Genomic DNA, 22770 nt, shown 5'->3' with positions numbered 1-22770 from the left:
TGCCATTTGGGGTTGCAAGTGCCCCCCTTGTTTCAACTATATTTTGAGCAACTCTCTCATGGTACTGTGTTAATTATTTAGATGAGTTGTCAATACAGGAGCAACGCTTGTGCAACATACACCTGCTGTGTCAGCGTTAAGTATGTGAGACATATATTTGGTGGAAATCGGCTCACAAGCACACATGATCATGTTGATTCATAAATTATTACGCCGAGTTTACTCCGAATGCAGCTCATATTTCCCATCCGCTCAGTTACTTGCGTAATACTGTTGTTAAATTTGTGTGGTCAGAGGCGTGACGGAAGACCTTCCTGGAACTCCCCAGCTGATACAGCCGATTTTGGAATTGTTCTGCAAACTCGCTGGCAGCTCATGTCATGCCATTGTATTTCCATCTAAAACATCAAATGCGGCACAAAGGAATTATTCGAAAAATGAAAAACAGGCTATCATGTATGGAGTGCAGAAGTTCCACATTATCGCTGTGGTACTAGGTTTCACCTGATCACGAATCACAAGCCCCATGTTATGCCGTTCGTCCCACTTTCGAAATTTCCTGGTAAAATGGAGCAGCCGGTGCAGCGGTGGATATTGTTCCTAAGCAATTACACCTGCGAGATTCATTATCAGACCACCACACCGTACGTCAGTACAGACGCTATGTCCTGGCTGCCGTGCAGCCTGGATACAGAATTTGATATGCTACATAGCAGTATTCAAAGATCTGTGACTGACGCCCGAACAACAGGGAACTGAAATGCATCGAGATTAGAAAACAGTGCATTGTTAATGACTAGGTACTAGCCGAAATCTGGATTTGCGTAATAAAACCTGAAAAAAAAGGTGACTGATTGCTGCGCTTTGCAATTTATAAATAACATACCGGACGCTGAGTGCACACACTTTCCTAATGGAAGGTAACCTGATGGAGCTTGGCACTTTGTAAGCCCCCTGTGTTCTATCAAATTCAGATTGTATGCAAATGTTTATCCTATGTATGGTCTGTATTGAAATGATCTGTTATATACCACGTTGGAACTAATAAGTTGATAAAGCAACGTGATCTGACTGCACCATTAACGAAATAAGACCAATAACAGGTTTAGCTTACATTGCACAACATATTTATAAGTGGGACAAGTAATAGGTAAATGAATTGTGAACCAATGAAGTCGTCACAAGCATCTGAATTCACATGAGTAGTGTGTTAGCAACTGTTGCTGTAGCAAATCTGTGCTCATGTGGCTCACTCGAACCATTGTTTTTAACTTAACCTTATCATCCGGAGTGATGTAATGGAAGATATAAAGCAGTCAGGTATTATAAGTGGTCACCTCCCAGCTCCTAAAATACAGGCAGCGACTGACGTTCTTTCGGTTTCATAAAAAAAGTCAATGCGGTATCCAAATGCATACTACGTCAAACAGCTTCATACATTTGCCACTCTACCGTAAAGACATGAGAATAGTGATAGTAAATCTCAAATGATTAAGTATCTGATTAGAAAAAAGTAATTACTACATTTAACCCACCATCGCATACATATAATACGCGCATATAGCACGTAGTACTCAACGAAAAAACTCTTCAAATATTGGAATAAAAGGTACTCTGTCTACCTCAGGAAATACTGAAAAGCTGATTAATGGGAAGGTGACAAGTTTAGGTACATTAACGTTCTGATAGATTACTGGAAAACCGACTTTGTATCGTGCTTCGTAAGTCACCCACTCTACAAAGCCACATATGTAACATCGCAGCATGGAAAGCTTTCACTACTTTCCCGAAAACAATGTGAAGAAACCTTGCAGTAGAATTTGAAATTAGTCAGACACTGTCTGAAAAGGGAAACAGCAGATTCTGACTTCATTTGTACAGAGGTATAAAGCATACCACCACACCCGCACATCTCAGTCCGCACCGCCCAACTAGACTCCACAGAACGATCACTTTGTCCATTCAAACACGCCATCCTCTATTCGGCCACATGCTAAGCTCGTTTCTTTCTGGCTCGCAGGTAACCAGAACTTTCAACATTTTCCTCTGCTGTACTACTGAACGGATGAAAGGCTGTCACCCTTTTAGATGTCGATAACTCGGTGCAGAGTATCTCCTGGCACAGTATCTACAATTTAAGAATAACGGAAAGAAACTTAGAACTGAAAGTTGTGACGCTTTCTTCCATGCTGCAACTTAGTCAACAGAAGTTGCCTGAAAGAAAAACATTATTTCCATGCAAATACTACTGCGGAAATCTCAGAACTGATAGTTATAAATATACATATAACTTCATTTGTTTTATTTTTATGTACGAGTTTATAAACTGACACTTGATTTGGCGGTATGCGGACTAATTCATCTCACACATAATTATAAACGAAAGTTTTCAGCGTACAGTTATGATTTGCAGAGGGAAACGAGAGTGGACATGTTATTAACAAACGAGGAATGAAGGAAAGAAACGAACAAGAAATGATAATTCAGAAAACCTTTCTCATTGCTTGTATTTAGCGGAACCGCAATATATAAACCACATTCAGGACTTTTAACAAATCACTCGAAATGTGTGTTGGCTGATGAGAGAACTAATTTATGGTAGTGAGATTTTTGCATTTTGTAAGTGATCTAGCTGAGAACCAGGCACTGCCCGAGTACATATTTACTCCAGTCGTCTGTAGTCCAGTACCGCCGTTCGTTTACCTCTGTAGATCTCCTCCTCTCCCCTTTCCACAGAGCCCTCCTCCCTTTGTCCATCTGCTCCTTCCTCCTCAGTACATCTCCTCAACCCCCTCAAAGCCAGTCTGCACCGCCTCTCCTCTGTTCCCCTCACCCTGTTCATCTCCTCCACATCCCTCTGTCAGTCCATCATTTCTCCCTCACCCCTTCTCCTCCTCCATCTTCTCCTCTCATTGTCGATCTTATTCCTTTTTCTATCCATGTCTTTCTCTCATCTCTCTTTTTAATTCTGTTCTTTCCTGTCTCTGTCTATCTCCTTCTCTCCTACCTCTCTGTACACATCCTCGAGTTTCCTTTCTTTGTCCATCTTTTCCTCCACACTCCGTCAATTTACTCCTCTTTCCTTTCCATCTCTGGTTCCTCAGTAGAAGACCTTCTACCCCACTATGTCCTTCACACGCTCTCTACCTCCTCCTTGTCCCTCTCTCTGTTCATCATCTCCTCCCTTTTCTCTCTGTCCGTCTCCGGCGACCTCTGGCTCCATTATCTCCCCTTCTCTTCTTCTTTCGTTTCTCTGTTCATCTCTTGCGCTTTTCTCTGTCCACCTCCTCCTCTTCCCTTTCTCTGTCCATTTCCTGCTCCCCTCTCTGTGTCCATCTCCTCCTCCCCACCTGTCCGTCTGCTCCTCTCCCTTTCTCTCTCCACATTTTACCCCTACCCTAATATGAGTTTGCTGGTCCTTACCCGCACACTAGTTCTATCCCAATAGTACGTTGATTGTGTGTGAATTGTGGTTTGGTTTAGGGGGAGTTTTTTATCTGTGGCTTTACATATGTACGCACTTTTCACATTTACGAAGTATTCACATACATGGCGTATTGAATGGACAAGATAGCGTTGTGAAGAATCTAGTTAGGTGGTGCGGCTTGAGATGGGCAGGTGTGGTAAGATACTTTATAGTTTCTGTACAACTGAAGTCGCGAATACACTTAGCAGTGAATTAATAATACTTTATACCGTCATGGATGAAGCAGCAGTTTTACTACATTAACAGAGAAATTGTAATAAGCAGTAGTTTCCTTATCTTTCATTTTTAAGAAAGCTGTCACCAGGAAAACGTTTCCTAAGGCTTGGAAATTATGTATAAAGTTCGTTGCATATCACTAAGTGCTCTCATTCTCAAATATTGGATGAATAGTATGAGTATTCGTGCGTCGTTGGCTACAACTTTCCATTCCTGTCTCAAATCATCTGATTTTTAACTGATTCTTACTCCAACAGCGATTCTTCGCAGACTGTATGTGAAATGTTTACCAAGTGTTACTGAAAATGATCCAGTGGTTTAGAAGGAGATGCGAAACATACATACAAACGTATACAGGGTGTCCTAGAAATGTTGCGACAAACTTCGAGGTGTTGTAGAGGGTGTCTTGAAGAAAAAATCGAGGATAAGAACCTGTATCCGGAAACATCATTCAACGACACTACATAGTATCTAAGTTACGGGCGCCAGCGCCTGCCACTACGCCACCTCTTTCGCAGAAAACTTGACGCTGCACTCTGACGGACCGAGGAGGAATGTCTATACCAGTTATTTGTTGTTCAGTGATAGCGACTGACTGCCACGATCGCCAGCGGAGAAGATGGGGCTAGCTGCTGCGCAGTCAGGCCATGTCTCCTGTGAATGCGATGCTCTCTGCGTTGCTTTGGTTGACGACGGTATCGGACACGAGTTCCCATCAGCAGTTTATTTTTCTACCATATACTGATAGCATTGAGATTTTAGAGGGTTCTAGGAGAATAATGCACTGAAAATGGAAACCTATGTCCATAACCGTCATCCACCGAGACAACAAAGTATCACGTTCGTAAGAGACAAGGCCTTTCTATGCGGCAACTGCCTCCATCCTCTCCAATGTCGATCATGGCAGTCGCAACACCAAATAACAAACAAAACTACAAGACGTTCCGCTTATGAATAGTCAGCGTACTAAGAAATGCTTGCTGTCGATGGGGTGGTGTAGTAGCAGGCCCCGGCGCCTATAACTTCGGCCTCTGTGACATCGTCGTATGACTCGGACGACGGTCCCCAGTTCTCGATCTGTTCCTCAAGACCCGTCTAACACCTCGAAGTTCATTGCAACATTTCTGGGACACCCTGTATGTATACATACGGATATATGTACACATTTTTATACATATGGGTTTTGAACTTTTGATGAGTAAGAATGGGACTGAAATTTCCAGGTGGTTTAGTCAGGCCCTGAAAAACTACTTTTTCTTTAAAATGCAGAAATCATCTTTGACAGTAGAGCTTTGGACTCTGGAATGGAAAAAGTTTACTTAATTCAAAAATTATAGTTTGTCTTCTTTTCTTTGATAATATGTCTTCCTTAATTTTGTGTGTTTTATTTCGACTGTTAGGAATGCTACCACTATGGTAGTCTAAATGAGAATATAATTCGGGCATTTATGAAATAAAAATACTAACTAAAAGACCTGCGAGATTCTGTCATTACTTACCAGAGGACACAGTGCCAGAACTATTTCCTTTGAGTGTTTTCGCCTCTTCACCTCCAGAAACTGTTTATAGCTGAATAGCAACTTTTGCATCTGAAGAAAAGATTTGACGCAACCAATATAGATTTATACGAACTGAGAAAATTCAAAGAATTAAAATAAATCAGTCTATGTGTAAACGAAAAACAATTCGAAAGGGGCAGTCAGTAAGCTGATAGGGGGGCCTACCGATGTGCTACACAAATACTGAAAATTCTCGTGGCTTTGTGAAGCGATATTCCCGAAAGCAATATCAGTAGCAGGACGACAGGAGCGTTAACATGAAAGTCGCCTTCCGTGCGCCCTGGACGCTACTGTATCCATAAATTTCATATTCCCTGGCACACCTCTTTCGCATGGTAAGAACATGTTTCTTATAAAATATGAGACACGTTGAACCGATGAAAATCATGTGTAATAGCCATGTCAGCGACGAAATATGAAGGGCACTATTTCGACAGCAAAATGTACCACTCATCCTTTGTAGTTTCCATTGAAAACTATAGCTGAAGCACGGATAAGTACAGTGTGGGGGCCCTTGGCTAAAGTCAGTTCTGCAATCAAGGGTAGGGTTGCCTATGCAGAGCTTGCAGTTACTGCCAGAAGTAACGTGCAGTCTTTCCAGAAATGTTAGTAATAATGTAAGACTGGTAGAGGAAAAGAAGATACACAACAAATTTCTGTTCGGTAGCGAATGTGCACGGAAATGGAAAATTTTGTAAGTGCTAAATCTCACATTTTCCAGGAAAATCAAGACAGTGTATCTCTTTTCGTGCATCACTTATTTTTTCCAAAACACTGAGACAGTGTTCCGATAATAAAGAACTAAGCCGACACCCCGTTGCAGCAAAAACTGACACAAATGAGAAAATAAATAGTTCATTAAGAATTTTCTGAGGGCCCTCCTAGGAAACTGACTGGTTATAACTGTCAACATGAAAATGTTTGTTTCAAGTGCCTTTAGTACAGGGGCTCTAGCCGGCCGGTGTGGCCGAGCGGTTCTAGGCGCTTCAGTCTGGAACCGCGCGACCGCTACGGTAGCAGGTTTGAATCCTGCCTCGGGCATGGAAGTGTGTGATGTCCTTAGGTTGGTTTGGTTTAAGTAGTTCTGAGGTCATCAGTCCCCTAGAACTTAGAACTACTTAAACCTAATTAACCTAAGGACATCACACACTTCCATGCTCGTGGTAGGATTCGAACCTGCGACCGTATAGGTCGCGCGGTTCCAGACTGTAGCGCCTAGAACCGCTCGGCCACCCCGGCCGGCTGACCTGAGATGTTAAGTCCCATAGTGCTCAGAGCCATTAGAACCATTTTTGTAACGGACTATGAGGACACGGCAGTATTGAAAACGCATTTTATGAAAAAAAAGGCACAACTTGTATAGATCTGCGGTTGCTGTCTGCAGAATAGTTGCAAAAATTTCTGACACTTTACGATAGCAGCTATCATCGCACACGAAGTGCCGCACAGATGCATGTACTCCGCTTTTAAATATGCAGCGAGTGATGCGCTCCGAATCCATACCTTTCGATATATTTCATGTGGCTAATTTCTTCCATAGAGGATGCTACTGGGTTTGTTTGGGCAGTAGAGCGAGGAACATTTTTTCTCTCTTTGTCTGCACGAACCAGCCTTTTATTTAGTTAGAGTTACTTTTAATTCTCTTAGGAAGAGAGTAAAGTAAAGTGATATATAATGACAGACAGGAAGTGGGACATTATAAATACTTTTGATTCTACAAAACTTTTTATTTATACATATCAGTTACTTTAGTTTTAGTCCGTTCTTACAAAGGAGCAAGTAGGTCGTTGTTTACCGCCTAAACACACACACGCACACACACACATACACACACACACACACACACACACACACACACACACACACACAAGTTACCTATAGGAGAAACACAACTGGAGCAACCGGCAACAGCATTTCCCTGTTAAAGATTTTAAGAATTGCAAAAATGCCCTAGTCAAGACGCAGTTTATGAAGAACAGATTGTACGAAAAATACATTACATAGTGAAACGCAGTGACGATAGCTAACTGCTCAGTTCCTGGGGAAGGACTTAAACTTTCCATTCATCACTCTTCCTACAGACTTCGCGTCATTAGTCGTCTCCTCGTACTTTGTGCGTAGCTCCTCATGCCGAGTTCACGAATATCGTCACATATGTACCTACGTGAAGATTACCGACATGCAAGGCTTAGATACGAATTTTGTTAAAGTTACTTCGAGTAATCACAGTTTGCTCCATGTAACAATGTCATTGACATACCCAAACAAAATGTTTCATGTTACATAACTAAAGCACGTTACTATTTGAGAAAATACAGTTTACTCATCCAATACTACCCTTTCTTTTGAAATAGAGCTGTACGTCGTTTTTGTGGATTACTGAACAGATACCTCAGAATTTGTTTATTTAGGAACAAAAATTTTCAAGGGAGCGGCCTTTAGTACGACGCTTGGTATAATCGTTGGTACACTTAAGTTATTCACCAGTATCATCATGCACGTTATTCATCTAATTATGCAATACAAAAATGTTGCGTTTAAGAAGGTTCTATTAAAGATTTGTATCGTCTATGTCACGAGAGTCTGACCTCTCCCGCATTCCCATCTTCCCATTGTCGCATCTTTCAATTCCTATTCCGCCTTCCACCAGTCGCCACTGACCACCGATTTCTCCTGTTCCTGTCTTTGCCTGAATTTTATGATACGTTTTCTCACTTTATTTGAACACTTTGTTTTTCGGAGTGCTTCTGCTTCGTCATAAACATTTTCGGAGCAGTGCTGCTCTACCATACACAATTTGAGATATCCGGAGTTGCACATCCACTTAAGGACGACATAGGTAAGTTAAAATAAAATGAATTACTCGGTGGAAGTGAGTGAAAGTGCAGGACCACGTTGCCAGTGGTGCACAGGTGGCTGAACGTCACACTGTGTGGGGTCAGCGTTGCTACAGCTCCAGATACGGATGATTCGCAACAGGAAGCAGTGGAAGGGACAGGAAATGACAGCTCTTACGTGTCAAACAGCGAATAGTTGCGCATATGCTAACGTTTATGTTCCTTCTTGATGTAAATGTCAAATAAATTCTGGTAATATCTGTGGTGTCACCGCCAGACACCACACTTGCTAGGTGGTAGCCTTTAAATCGGCCGCGGTCCGTTAGTATACGTCGGACCCGCGTGTCGCCACTGTCAGTGATTGCAGACCCAGCGGCGCCACACGGCAGGTCTAGAGAGACTTCCTAGCACTTGCCCCAGTTGTACAGCCGACTTTGCTAGCGATGGTTCACTGACAAATTACGCACTCATTTGCCGAGACGATAGTTAGCCTAGCCTTCAGCTACGTCATTTGCTACAACCTAGCAAGGCGCCATTATCATTTGCTATTTATCTTGTGATGCATGTACCGTCAGACCGATGTTCACCAATTATGGATTAATGTTAAGTATTTCAGAAGCTACGTACTTTTTGTAATAGACTCAACTCCTTTAACTGTTCCAGACCTCACGCCAGCCTGCGTGAGCTTAAACGCGTGCCTTTCGGCTACCTCGTAGTGGCTTGGCTGTCTCGCCAAGTCACAACAATAACAAAAATCATGGTGCGGATTTCTTGGTATCTTGTCATGATGCTTGGAATATGTAGTGACTCTACAATAAGTCTGTAAAGAGGCTGCTAGAGGGTTCTGATAAAACGTGGGTGAATCAGCACTCATCTGATATCGAAATTAGCGAGCAATTTGAACAGCAGTTTTTGTAGGAGTATTGGAGCCAGACGAAGCAAGTTTGCCTATAGAAAGAGTTTTTCATTGGTTCAGTACACAGGACAAACAAGCAAAGTATGACGGAGTTTTGTGATGAGGAACTCAGAAAAGTAAATGTTTTCGACAGATTCCTACCGACGGTGACAGAGTTTCACACAACAAAGACAATTTCCAAATTAACAGTTCCCAATAATGATGACCAAATAACTATGAAACGAATGATAGAAGTAGAGTTTGAAATATGAACTCTATGATAATCCTGAAAGAAAGAGGCAGCCGAAACTGAAGTTTGTCTGAACTGTTGCCTGGGGTGGGAAAATAAACCAAGCAATTAATATGACTAAGATTAGAAATTACGGAACGGCTGTGTAAGCAGAAGCAGTATTACCGTATGTCACATGGATGAAGTGTTAATTAGCGATATGTGGAATGGGTGGAACAGATTGAAATGGAATAGTTATGATAGGGAAGGGGGCTTAAGCATGGGTATTCTTATCAAAATAAGGACACTTTAACGGAGGTAAAGATTAGTGAAAGTGTAGACGTTGATTCAGAGTCCTTAGGATATGGCAACATGTTTGATATAATAAAGTGATTTGTGGTGTGAGGAGGCTAGTTAATGAAATTAATGTGGGGGATCGTAATATGGGTCTGACGGCTACGGTAGTCAGTTACGCTGTATTCCTGAGACTGCGTCAGGTGACAGTCTAGAAACAGTTGATTTAACTAGTTTGAATAAGTGCGTTAAATTGTTGGCAATAAAAGTGAAAATAATTTGGAGCTTGCAAAAGCGTCTAGTTCAGTTGAATTGAATGAAGAAGGAGATGTGGTAGAAATGGATGCAAAGCGTTTGGTGGTAGTGGTGACAGGCATTCACACTGGTGGCAAGTGCCAATGTGGTTTTATTTGAAGTTAATGCAGCATATGAGGCAGACAGTAATTGTAGTTTTGTAGTGATGAGCCAGTGAATGTGGTCGTTAATGGAAAAGGGTTTGCTAATAGTAATGCTAAGCTGAAGGTACTTTGTTTCGGAATGGACAGGAAGTAACGACGAATGTCCAAGATAAGAACAATTACTGGCTGATTAAGTATGTGTCATTGTATGCGGATTTTGGCTGGTTGGAGGGACTTACGTTTTAACGCCGATTTATGCCAGGTATATGAGAAGATGAAAAATTTAAATGGGCAGGGGTTTAGAAATATTTATTATTGAATGGTGTTTAACGATTACAGTCAAAGAAGAACAATAAAAAAATTCTGCATTCACGAGGTGGAGGAAGATTTCTTATCGGAAGAGAATCACTGCGAAATCCGAAGCAGTAGTAGATTCATAACTATGAAATATGGTGGTGTAGTGCCTTTTGGAACCACGTCTTTCCGTTGCACTGGAAAGTCTTTATAATTTAACTAAGGTTGAAAGTACCGTTGAGTTTCCTGTGAGTGGTATAGACATAAGGATTGGATATCCTAAAAGTGATCTGAGAAAACCTGTGAAGCATTATATACTGATAGATGTAAACGTGGTCGGAGAAACTATGATCCAGTCCATTTTAGTTGCTCCGTGTCTGACCGAACCGGTAAGATAGCTACAGACGTTTTATACAAAACCGCAGGAACAGTGAAATTAGGTGACAGACTGTTAGAAATTAATGTTGAAATGTCTAAAAGGAAGATTTTTAAGGAGATGAAAACGTGATAAGAAGTTTATGTGATGAAACACGGGAAGAGTATAATTGAGAATAAATCGATGAAAGACTGCAGTATGTCTAATGAGAAGTAGCAGATATAAGAACGGTATGAAATTCAACATCAGAATTGCGGATCACGAAGTAGCCGAAGTTGAGGCGTTCTGCTACATCTATTCCTCGATAAATGTTCGGAAATCCACGGTCCGGCAGTGGCAGAGGGTGCCCCGTACCAGTACGAGACGTTTCCTTTCCTGTTCCACTCGCAAACAGGGCGAGGGATAAACGACTGTCTATATGCCTCCGTATGAGATCTAGTTTCCCCTACCTTATCTTTGTGGTCCTTACACGCAATATACACTATCGGATCAAAACTATACGAACACCCCCAAAAACATACGTTTTTCATATTATGTGCATTGTGCTGCCGCCCACCGCCAGGTACTCCACATCAGCGACCTCAGTAGTCATTAGACATCGTGAGAGAGCAGAATGGGGCGCTCCACGGAACTCACGGACTTCGAGCGTCGACACGTGATGGGGTGTCACTTGTGGTGTAAGTCTGTACGCGAGGTTTCCACACTCCTAAACATCCCTAGGTCCCGTTTCCGATGTGGATAATGAAGGGAAAACGTCAAGGGACATGTACAGCAAAAAAAGCGTACAGGCCGACCTCGTCTGTTAACTGACAGAGACCACCGACGGTTGAAGAGGGTCGTAATGTGTAATAGGTAGACATCTATCCAGACCATCACACAGGAGTTCCAAACTGCACAAGGATCCACTGCAAGTATTATGACAGATAGGCGAGAAATGAGAACTTGGATTTCATGGTCGAGCGGCTGCTAATAATCCACGCATCACGCCGGTAAATTCAAAACAACACGTCGCTTGGTGTAGGGAGCGTAAACATTGGACGAGTGAACAGTGGAAAAACGTTGTGTGGAGTGACGAATCACGGTATACAATGTGGCGATTCGATTGGAGGGTGTGGGTATTGCGAATGCTCGGTGAACGTCATCTGCCAGGGTGTGCAGTGCTACCAGTAAAATTCGGAGGCGGTGGTCTTATGGTGTGGTCGAGTTTTTCGTGGAGGGGGCTTGCACCCCTTGATGTTTTGCGTGGCACTATCACAGCACAGGCCTATGTTGATGTTTTAAGTGCCTTCTTACTTCCCACTGTTGAAGACCAATTCAGGGATGCTGATTGCGTCTTTCAGGACGATCGAGCATTTGGCCTCACCGACGGACATCGATACCTCTCCTCAGTGCAGCATTCCGTGAATAATGGGCTGCCATTCCCCAAGGCACCTTCCAGCACCTGATTGAACGTATGCCTGCGAAAGTGGAAGCTCTCATCAACGCTAAGGGTGAGCAAAAACCATACTGAATTCCAGCATTACGGATGGAGGGTGCCCCGAACTTGTAAGTCGTTTTCAGCCACGTGTCCGGATACTTTCGATCACACAGTCTACCTTACCTAAATGTCAGTGCTTACATACCCGCATCGGAGTCGCACTACGTTTCATATACGCTGCAGCAACACCCTCAAACGGAAGCTTTTTCATCGTCATACAATGGAAGTTATTGGCTGACGTCTCAGCACGGACCTTATCATCTGCCCCGTTTCCTAGACAGTGTTTTCCACATGTTCCACTCGTTCCCCGATTCTGCGGAGGATTTGCTCGTATCTTATCACTCAGTTTTCCTCACCCTTCTGTAACATCATTTCCATTTCCGTTTTCTCAGGTCTCCGACAGCCTATGAATCACTTCCAATCGCTGATATGTTCCAGGCACTTCCAGAACCTGCTCAGTTTAGAATTCAGATTTGGCTCAGGTAGAATTCCTATGGCGAGAAACGACCTCGTCTCTGCTAATTTGCTCCTTATTCTGTCCTTCATTCACCTATCATATTACTTTGCTTCCAACGTAGCAGAATTTATTCAAAAATGTTCAAATGTGTGTGAAATCTTACGGGACTTAACTGCTAAGGTCATCAGTCCCTAAGCTTACACACTACTTAACCTAAATTATGCTAAGGACAAACACACACACCCATGCCCGAGCGAGGACTCGAACCTCCGCCGGGACCAGCCGCACAATGAATTTCTTCATTTACTACAATACGCAGTCTCCAACCTTGATGATAAACTTCCGGTCAGTAGTGTTTCTGCCACCCGCCATTTCTCTGGTCTTTGTGTGGTTTACTCTCACTGTTTAATATGTGCTGATTAGCCCTTTCATTTCATTTAACAGATCCTGTATTTCTCTGCCTCGTGATGACTAGGTGTTGTGTGATGTCCTTAGGTTAGTTAGGTTTAAGTAGTTCTAACAAGGGAACCTCCCCATCGCACCCCCCTCAGATTTAGTTATAAGTTGGCACAGTGGATAGGCCTTGAAAAACTGAACACAGATCAATTGAGAAAACAGGAAGAAGTTGTGTAGAACTGTGAAAAAATAAACAAAATATACAAACTGAGTAGTTCAAGGGAATATAAGCAACAATAAAGACGATAAAACGGAGGAGCGCCGTGGTCTCGTGGTAACGTGAGCAGCTGCGGAACGAAAGGTCCTAGATTCAAATCTTCCAACAAGTGTAAATTTTAATTTTTTATTTTCAGTTTATGTGACAAACTCTTATTGTTTTCATCACTTTTTTGGGAGTGATTATCACATCCACAAGAAAACCTAAATCGGGCAAGGTAGAAGAATCTTTTTACCCATTCGCCAAGTGTATAAGTTAGGTGGGTCGACAACATATTCCTGTCATGTGACGCACATGCCGTCACCAGTGTCGTACAGAATATATCAGATGTGTTTTCCTGTGGAGGAATCGGTTGATCTATGACCTTACGATCAAATGTTTTCTGTCCCCATTGGAGAGGCACGTCCTTTCGTCTACTAATCGCACGGTTTTGCAGTGCGGTCGCAAAACACAGACACTAAACTTATTACAGTGAACAGAGATGTCAATGAACGAACGGACAGATAATAACTATGCAAAAATAAAGAAAGTAAAATTTTCAGTCGAGGGAAGGCTTGAATCAAGGATCTCTCGTTCAGCAGCTGCTCACGCTACCACGGGACCACGGCGCTTCTAACCACACTTCGTCCATGATGTTGCTTATGTGGCCCATGGACTACTCAGTTTGTATATTTTGCTTATATTTTCACAGTTCCACATAATTTCTTCCTGTTTTCTCAATTGATCTGTGTTCAGTTTATCAAGGCCTATCCACTGTGCCAACTTATAACTAAATCTGAGGGGGGTGCGATGAGGAGGTTCCCTTGTAAGCTCTAGGGGACTGATGACCATAGATGTTAAGTCCCATAGCGCTCAGAGCCATTTGAGCCAGATCCTGTAGTTTTTTCCTCCTTTTACTGAGGATAGGAATGTCATCAGTGAATCTAGTAATTGATATCCTTTCAATCAGACTTTTAATCCCGTTGCTATAGCTATCTTTTGTTTCCGTCATTGCTTCTTCAGTGTACAGGTTAAACAGAACCCCTCGCATACGATTTTACTAATCCGAGGACTTGGTTCACAATTTTCCATTCTTAGTTTCCCTTTCGTCTCTTTTTAAACGGCGCTGTCGTGGGTCCATGCTAATAATTAAGGCTGCCGCAATAACAAGTGAACCAAGCCGCGCTTTCTCCTGGTGGACGTACCAATTAGTAGTTCGTAGTTGCGCATTTAGAGCGCTCTGACGCAGTAGCTAGTTTTATCAGTCGGCAGTGGGGTTATCTTGTTTCCACCGCCGATAGAAGCTTTTAGACAAAGGCTTTATGCCAACATTACTGCGGCCGGGTCTTTGTAAATACTCATTATGATACCATAGACGTATACAGTGATAAATTTCATAGCTGTTATCCACTGTCTGTATTGAACCATTTATACAGCTATTTTCTTCAATTAAGTTGTTTTTATCAACAACAGATATGCGTCTACCGCTTCAATTAGCAAGTTACCAATATGCAAAGATTATGTAAAATTCTGCTGTAATATGGGTTTTACACTCTTCCGGTATCTATAAATATTTCTACCCTGATAACTGTCATAGATGGTGAAAACAGTGGCGGAAAATTGAAAGTTTCCTGTCTCTTGGCTCTTCCATTCCAGCCATCTGTTTCGCAGATCCATAATACACTTTGAGACAAAAAGAAAAACAAAAAGCGGCGCACCACGAAGGAATTATTCGAACGTGGCTGATATCGGTAGATGTGATTGTACATGTACAGTCAAACAAATGATTGCAAGAAAGAGCTTCACAAATTGAGCAAGCCAGTAACGCGTTGGTACACCTCTGGCCCTTATGCAACCGGCTACTCGGCTCAACAGTGACTGAGAGAAATGTTGGATGTTCTCCTGAGGGATGGCGTCCCAAATTATGTGCAACAGGTGCGCCGGATCGTCAAAAACGATAGATGGTTGGTGGGCCCTGTCCTTAATGCTTCAAAATTTCTCAATTGGGAGAAATCCGGCGACCTTGGTGGCCAAGCTAGCATCTGACATTCGCGGAGATAAGCAGTAGAAACTCTCGCCATGGGTGGATCAGCATTATATTGCTGAAATCTAGCCCCACGATGTCTTCTCATGAAGTGTAACAGAACAGGGGGTAGAATATCGTCGGCGTATCGCTGCGCTGTAAGGGTGCTGCGCATGGCAACCAAAGGGGTCCTGCAATGAAATGGAATGTTACAACAAACAATCAGTTTTGGTAGTTGGGGCCTAAGGGGGACGGCAGTCAGGTTGATATCCCGCCGCTCTCCACTTTTGAAATAGGGGCTCAGATGCAAGCGGGATTGATCAATCGGGACATGTCTACTCCATTATATGAGAGCATGGTATCTGTTCTTTCGGACATGTCCGAAAGAACAGACACCGCGCATTCATATGATTCGCCTAGATAGGCAGTCGATTCACCTTCTTAAGCGCGGATGCACAAGTACACCCGACCTCCTGCAGGTGTCTCAGAGTGGGGATCATTAAGGAAATTTCGGACGGCAGTGAGGCATGCTGAGATAGTCCGCGCAATTGCAACAACACTGTGTCCTGCGTGACGCAGTCGTCAACACACCTGCCTAGTAAGCAGGATATGCTTGGTTCGAATCATAGTCCGGTGCACATTATCAATCTTCGCCGCTGACTCCGCATTATCTCCCGATGCAGCTGACATCAGTAATCCCTTCCACTTCCTTTACTTATCCTCCCTGCATCTTCAATTTACGTATAAAGTCTACTCCAGCCAATGAGTTGCAGGTCAAATGTGCCCGACTCCACTACAAACGGCCACGTCGGTGTACAGAGGCCGGCACAGGGGCACTGCGAGCTCAGACCCCTTTCTGCAAGCTTCCTACTGGTGGTCCTTGTCGTCACTGAAGTACCAGTCGCACGTACCATCAATGACAATGAGGAACTCGCGGCTCTGACGATTGCTCGCTCCTCACATTCTGCCGCCCCTCTAGGTCGAGCGCGTCCTTCTTGACGTCGTGTTCGGACACGGGTCATCCATTCCTGCCACCATCGTCGAATAGTGGCATCTCTCCCACTCAAAAGTCGATCACTGAAACCGCCTTCTCTGAGCCCGACTACCAGTGTTTTCTGTAATGCTGACATCTGCGTATATTGTTCACGCGCCTGACTGCGAGGCGTATTACTGTCCAACTGGATATACGGAATGAAATTCTCAAAGACATTATTCTCCGGTATCGACCTTTCCCCTGTTTACTATCCTTGTCAATTCCATGGACCAATTGCGTTGCAGGGTAACACATTTATCTATCAGCCGCCAATACATATAATTTTGCATTTCCCGTCGATACTTGGATGAGTATCAATTTGTGACCAATTTGCGTAACTTCTTCATGTTGTGTCCCTTTTTTTATTTTTATTTCTTTTATTAAAGTGTTGTTTTACAACTACCTCTGAGATATCACCCAGCTTCAATGGGTATCGACTCTAATACTTTCGCCAAGTGTTCGATCAGCCACTGCATCGCAAACACATTCGTTGGTGAGCGGCTGGCCATCCGCTTAGCTTGTGCCCTGACGGTAGAGTATGCCATATGGTAGCTTGCCCGAAAGGAAGTCGGCCATTCCTATTCCATTTCTGTTCGCAATAAGACATGTTTGATACCGGAGATTTATTTGACGGATAAAATTGCTTTTGTTTGATTGTTTTTTTTAATAGACTGTACGATGTGCAAGAGTAACGGTAAAGCCATTCCTGTTTGCTTGCTTTGTTGAATTGTCCTCTACGATTTGATGTGAGTTAGATGGTGTGTGTTTTAACATTCCGTGCGTCAGTGTGAGTCTGTGTATTCGCATGCAATGGTGTAGGCTTGAAGAGGTTTCGAATTATTAAGTATTTTGAGACTGCTCACTGCATCATTTCTAAGCTCATTATATTCTACTTTTGTTTTCAGTTCTTCCACATTAGAATTTACGAGAAGTGCAAGGTTTGTTTTGTGGATAGTATCGGATTACACATCTGACGATAGAAGCCTGGTTTGCTAAATACGCCGTATGTTTCATTCCTTACGTTATATTGTGTATTGATAGAATATCAGGAATTGCTCATCAGTTTCTATGAGTGGTTGCAGCTTTTGCAAACATACACACGCACACCTTCAAAATTATACGTTTTAAATAAAAGGAAAACTACGTTCCCAAATATCAAAAAATTGTGTATGTGCTCCTCCATTTAAGCAGAGACAAACAATTTAAAATCTTTGGTTTATGTCAATTTTAGAATAAAGGATATAATTCTTACTATCAATAGAGAGATTTATTGTGCAATTTTATAGTGCGAAGCTTCGCCGTTGTGCTGTTGGAGAGACATTTCGCCCTCAGCTACCTTCTAAATGTCTAATGAATCAATGTAATATCCTAGTCTTATTTGCTCCACTATACTAGCTCTAAATTTTATTAGTTCATTTGAGAACTTGTCTTCTTTCGCTACAGAATCTCTTGCATCGTAGCGAATAGAGATTGGTTCTAAATGAGCGACGCAGTCTGCATGTCTGCAGAGCTCAGTCGTAGCACAGGTTTATGTCTTCAGCCACGTGTACTGTCCAGCAACGAACAATACGACGATTCGGTTTCTCGAGAATACATACACCCATGCCTTTATTAGCGATTGACCTACTGTCCCGTTCGTCGTTTCTTTTTATGAAGGTGATTTAATTTTCCATTTGGCAGCTGATAAAATTCTATTGGTACCATTACATGCGGAAGTGGACACAATCTTTTATCGCTATAGCTGCTCAAATCTGTTGATGTGTAACGATTCTGGCGTAGAATTTAATTTCAATAGGTCTACCGCTTTTTCAGTAGGATCGTTACTGCCTGAAGCAAGTTCATTTTTGTGTCGGCGCACGAGATTCAAATTGACGCAATTCCTTACTATCATCGCATCAACTTTCGATGCGGCATTTTCTGCGTAAAGGCCCTCAGTGCGTACATGTATAAGAGGTGTGGAGATCCCTTCGTTTGTTTTGTGCTGATGCGTTTCCTGAGAGCGAAATTGGCTTTCGCAGCTATCGTCCCGTTAGTTTTCGTCGCAATCCTCTTTAATGGAAGTCTGCTACGACCACTCAACATACTTTTGTCTGCTTTTCTCCTTTCCCTGTATGCGGTATAAAACATCGATACCTTGCCTCCTGAAACACCAAACACTTCTGCTCCCTTGGTTACGGAAGCGCTCGCTGCACGAGCACCAACAGTTTTCTTAAGTTCAGATTCACTTCGCTCCGACGTAACGCACCCACAGCTACACAGAGCACCGCTCTAATCACGTCCGACGCTTGCAAAGTTCTGAGGACACTGCGGGAATGGATACAAGAACGCAATCTACAGGCTTGGCAAGATTGTGCACATACGTTAAAGCACGCAATTGTTGCTGTTCCAGCATTTTTGTCCAACACGTGTACCTTACTGAGAGACGTGGCCTACAAATAAAATGTTATCGTATCCATAAGCCACCTCACATAACCTCCAATGGCAGAAATAAGCACAGAAATGAAGATTACGAATTTATCGAATTACGATCTCGCCACGCTATCGTGACAAACAAGAACTTAAATATCACTGTCCATCAACTGTGACAAGTAGTTTTGGACGTTCATACGGCCACTTCACTGAAAGTCTGCGCAACCCAAAAATATTTAGAATTAAGTGAAAAAAAAATACTTCAGAAAGCCAGTTAGCTTTGCAACAACGCGTGATTGCACAATACGTGACCCGCATTTATAACACACAAGTTAACAGGATAAAAATGTTATATAATTTACCAACAATACATATCCGCAAGGTTTCTTCTAAATTACCCAGACTGAATGAATTTCCAAACACTGAATGCCGCACATGTGAATGTAACACTGTACCGTACTCTGAAAAATATAGGTACTCGCATTTGAAAAGACATTTAAACTCCATTTTATCCAAACTGACCTGGTAATGAATTTTGAAAATTATCATCTAACTATCAGCGATGTTACTATTTCGACTCTACTGTAAATATCCCTAACAAATTTATGTGGCCTACCAATGGCAACGGAAACTTGGCACTGCTCGGAATGATGAACATAAAATATGCAGCACAGCATTAAGTAAGGTAAATGGGTAAGAAGAAGCCTTGTGTAGTGCAATGCAAGGACGTCCAACTGTTCTAAACAGATCATGCTTCACCATGTAAGGAACCGTGTTCTGCTCTGTGCAGTACGGCGACACATATAATAAGAAAATATGGATCTTTTTCGTGTGGAGACGGTGATGAAATCTGAATTTCCAAAGAGATTGAAAGTTGTTGTTGTGGTCTTCAGTCCTGAGACTGGTTTGATGCAGCTCTCCACGCTACTCTATCGTGTGCAAGCTTCTTCATCTCCCAGTGCCTACTGCAGCCCACATCCTTCTGAATCTACTTACTGTATTCATCTCTTTGTCTCCCTCTACGATTTTTACCCTCCACCCTGTCCTACAGTACTAAATTGGTGATTCCTCAGAACATGTCCTACCAACTGATCCCTTCTTGTAGTCAAGTTGTGCCACAAACTCCTCTTCTCCCCAATTCTATTCAATACCTCCTCATTAGTGATGTGATCTACCCATCTAATCTTCAGCATTCTTCTGTAGCATCACATTTCGAAAGCTTCTATTCTCTTCTTGTCTAAACTATTTATCGTCCATGTTTTACTTCCATACATGCCTACACTCCATACAAATACTTTCAGAAACGACTTCCTGACACTTAAATCAATACTCGATGTTAACAAATTTCTCTTCTTCAGAAACGCTTTCCTTGCCATTGCCAGTCTACATTTTATATCCTTTCTACTTCTACCATCATCAGTTATTTTGCTCCCCAAATAGCAGAACTCCTTTACTGCTTTATGTGTCTTATCTCCTAATCTAATTCCCTCATCATCACCCGACTTAATTCGACTACATTCCATTATCCTCGTTTTGCTTTGGTTGATGTTCATCTTATACCCTCTTTTCAAGACACTGTCCATTCCGTTCAACTGCTCTTCCAAGTCCTTTGCTGTCTCTGACAGTAAGTCAGAAAGTAATTTATCATTTAAGAAACTGTGTTAGGAAAACTGATAACCATAACTCAAGAGTCACAATGACTTATACGAAAAATGTGCTTCATGACAAAAATTACTCTGCCATAAATATAACTACTGAAAATGGTAGAGAATTAGAAGTGGAAACCATGTGAACTATTAACTTTACTCATTCTCGTTTGAACAATGAATTAACTAACCAAAACCAATAAACAGAAATTTCACTAAAACCTTCTATTATCTAAGCATAACACAATTAGGCACGAGCAGGCATCGCAGCAACGACGTTATGTCATATCTTCGCTTGTCAGTAGCGTAGCCGACATCTGACTCACCCGCTAGATACTTTTTTTGGATGCCGTCGCAACGACAATAATAATACCTACGATTGATCGTAGTGCCTGTACTTAGAACTTCTGTGGCGTAACATATCGACTATCGAAAACTTTTGTTTGAAAAATGTTCATGGAACAAATATAAAATATTGCACCTGTAACGGTTAATCCAAGTAAGTACAGAATACAAACCACTACTAACCCAAACAAGGACAGTCAATAAATCAACTACTACACATATAAGGCAAGGGAAATAATTAACTATGTATCATAATGGCAGGAAACAACGATGGTTGGGCTAATACATGAAAAGATCATTTAATGCATTCGAAGAATTAACTGTAAGAAAACGTATGTTAGAATTTCATTAGTTACCAGACAGTCACACACAAAAAATCATTGCAATATTGTCCTATGACAAAGAAAAGTAAGGTAGACCCTTCTGGTCTTTCTCCACCCCGAAAATCTCATGTCGTAGCATATTGTAACTTAACTACATCCATTATGTCCGTAAATTTTGTTTTTGTTAAATACCGTTGTATCTAGAAACTGCGAGAAAATTAAAGGAGAAAAGAAAAAGTTTGTTTCCTACGCTACGACAAAAAAGGTAGCTTCCACATTTTCATTTCAGTTTTCTTCATCCCTTCATGTTCCTTAAAATTAATCATTAGTTATTTTCATTTCATTATGTGAGTGTAATCATTTCCTTCTTTATAGCATTTATTATAACGAATTTTCTGTTCTCTACCTTACAACACAAGACATGTAACAAAATACAAAATTAAAAATCATAGCACTGCGCATTCCATAATAAAAATATGAACAGTTAGATACAAGAATGTTCAAATATACGAAAACGAGAAATGTTCATCAACTATTCACACAGTTCATACTAAGATTTACTCAGTACATAGTTTCACATGTGCGACATGGTGCAGTCCTCTACTCTTGTGTGTAGATAAAGATTTTTGGTGGGCAAATAATCTCTTTATGGGCATATTAACAAAATTATGTTTCATCTGCATTCATCGCTCGTTACCCTATTGAACTATGTTATTGTTGCGTATCTTTCAATGTTTCCTTTTAACTAATACTTCTCCAGTATTTTTGAAGCAAATCGTTACAGTAATCATTACTTTCCAGTTTTTACTGATTCCACAAACCATAACGTCACTTTACTTCTACATTTCTCTTTACTGAATTCCGTCTATTGCTCCTGACTACATAATGTCAGGATCCCTAACAAATTTTGCCAATTATTCTCTGCTTTTCCCCACATCTTTCTTTTGTCTATTTCTCACTACCTAATAATCCTCTCTTCATCATTTCTCGCCATACTGTATGCATTTCTCATTAACTATTGCTTTCACCAGTTCCTTCTTCATTTCACTAATTACCTAATACTTTTCCTCACCAGTTACTGTCCAGTTCATCGACTCGTCCAGCTATCATTTGTCATTCTCAAAGACACATATCAGCAAAACGATTTCAGTTCTCAGTTACTTTTCTCCACATACCTATTGTGCCAGATTAATCTTTCCCCACTTTCTATAATTATCTCCAAATAGCAACAAAATAATGGAAATTCTTTCCTATTTCTGTTCAAGCTGCACAGCCAAAACTAAATTTAGTTGGTTGTGTGTTGCCACACTTCCACGCCAGTTTTGTCTTTTATCAGTTCTCTCAAATTTCTCACATAAAGATGTCCACAAATAATTATCTTATTGCTATTAATTTCGAAACCATTCACTTACCATTAACTTAGAATTTGGTCATCATCAGGAATTATGTCACTTTTGGGTGACATATTCATATCAGGTTATATCTGCTCCTTTTTTCTCTAGGTAGTTCGATTGCTAAAGAGTGGTTTCTGACAGATGCAAAGGATAGTAGAAAAGTAAGAAGTCAAACAGAAAACTAAAGATAGATACAGCACTGCAACAGCTTGGGACCCTATCCGCACCACTGTGCATGTTCACTAAAGAACAGTGAACCAATAGACTTCTTTTTCTTTTTCTTTGCGAAAATTTCGAAACACTTTCAACTTTCCAACCGTCAGGAAACACTTGTAATTGAAATTATCTTTCTTTGGTGTACTCGTAGCCATTTTATTGCTCCATCTCGGGTGTGCACTACTATGCCTGCGAGTGAAATTTTTTTCT

The sequence above is a fragment of the Schistocerca serialis genome, chromosome 8, assembly GCF_023864345.2.
Source record: "Schistocerca serialis cubense isolate TAMUIC-IGC-003099 chromosome 8, iqSchSeri2.2, whole genome shotgun sequence".
Lineage (NCBI taxonomy): Eukaryota > Metazoa > Arthropoda > Insecta > Orthoptera > Acrididae > Schistocerca > Schistocerca serialis.
Note: the sequence above shows the minus strand (reverse complement) of the source record.